We start from the raw sequence: 1,185 nt of genomic DNA on the forward strand, positions 1-1,185 counted from the left end.
CAAGCCTGAACAAGGGTTGCCTATGTCTGAAACTCACCTGGAAAGACACAGAAGGAAAGGCTTGGAGCAGTTCTAGCTTGGCCAATTTGCCAAAAAGGGAGACCATGAAGTGGGGCTGGCAAGATGGGCTGGATCAAGAAGAGCCTCCAGGGCCAAAACAAATGGCTCAGCCTGTAGCTTCCCTGCCAGGAAGGAATGAAGCAGAGGGACTGTCAGCAGAAACAAGACACTTTACTCCTCTCTGCTTTTCATGGACTGTGGAGTCTGGGTTGGGGGCCCAAGGCAGCTGAATAGAATGTCAACCCAAGATATTTGGGAAGTTTTGTTTTAGGGCCACAGCCTATGATGCTCATGGCTTATTCCTGGCTCTGTGCTCAGAGATCACTTCTGGCAGGGCACAGGGACCATTTGTAGTTTCTGGGATTGAACCCAGGTTGGCTGCACACAAGGCAAATGTCTTACCTATGGTACTATTGCTCTGGCCCGAACCCAATATAATTGGGCCAGTGAGCCAATCAGCTACCCATCATGAGGCCTGCAGCCAGCACAGGGGAAGGACCTGCTTGAGTTGCTGCTCCCCAGACAGGCTGGGAGAAGTTGGAAACTTCCGAGAAGAGGCTAAATCAAGCAAGCAGAGACTCACTGGGCCCGGAACAGCCAGGCTTGAACTGTGCAGGCAGTTCAGACACTTTAGGCAAATACCACATCCCAGCAGTACACCGAAAATGGCTTTGTTTGTACTAGAGTGAGTCCTACAGGCCTGGAGGAATAAGAGGGGCCACTGAGCCAGAAACATACTGACATTGGCCAATCGGGCAGGAGGCCCCATGCATCAAGATGCTTTGACTTGTGCTCACTTCAGCAGCACATATTGGAACGATACAGAGAAGATTAGCATGGCACCTGCGCAAGGATGACACACAAATTCGTGAAGCGTTCCATAGTTAAAAAAAATAATAAAAGATGTTTTGACTTTTCTATGACAAAGACCCTTGATGATCCAGGCATGTAAGTAACAGTGACTGAAGGAAGGACTGGTACCACCTGGAAACTCTGTAGAGAAATGGGCAGCAAAAGCCTCAGACAGAGGGTTAGAGAGATGGCACAGCTGGAGGAGACACATGCTGGAAGCCTGTGCTTAATCCCCAACACCTCATGCTGCCCTGGGCACTATTAGGTGGGTCT

General features: G+C 50.0%; 1 pseudogene; it reads left to right on the top strand.

Moving 5' to 3' along the window:
- The first annotated feature begins 849 nt into the window (after positions 1 to 849).
- LOC125995421 (uncharacterized) lies at positions 850 to 948 on the top strand (annotated as a pseudogene).
- Positions 949 to 1,185: the final 237 nt, after the last annotated feature.

The sequence above is a fragment of the Suncus etruscus genome, chromosome 17 (genome assembly GCF_024139225.1).
Source record: "Suncus etruscus isolate mSunEtr1 chromosome 17, mSunEtr1.pri.cur, whole genome shotgun sequence".
NCBI lineage: Eukaryota > Metazoa > Chordata > Mammalia > Eulipotyphla > Soricidae > Suncus > Suncus etruscus.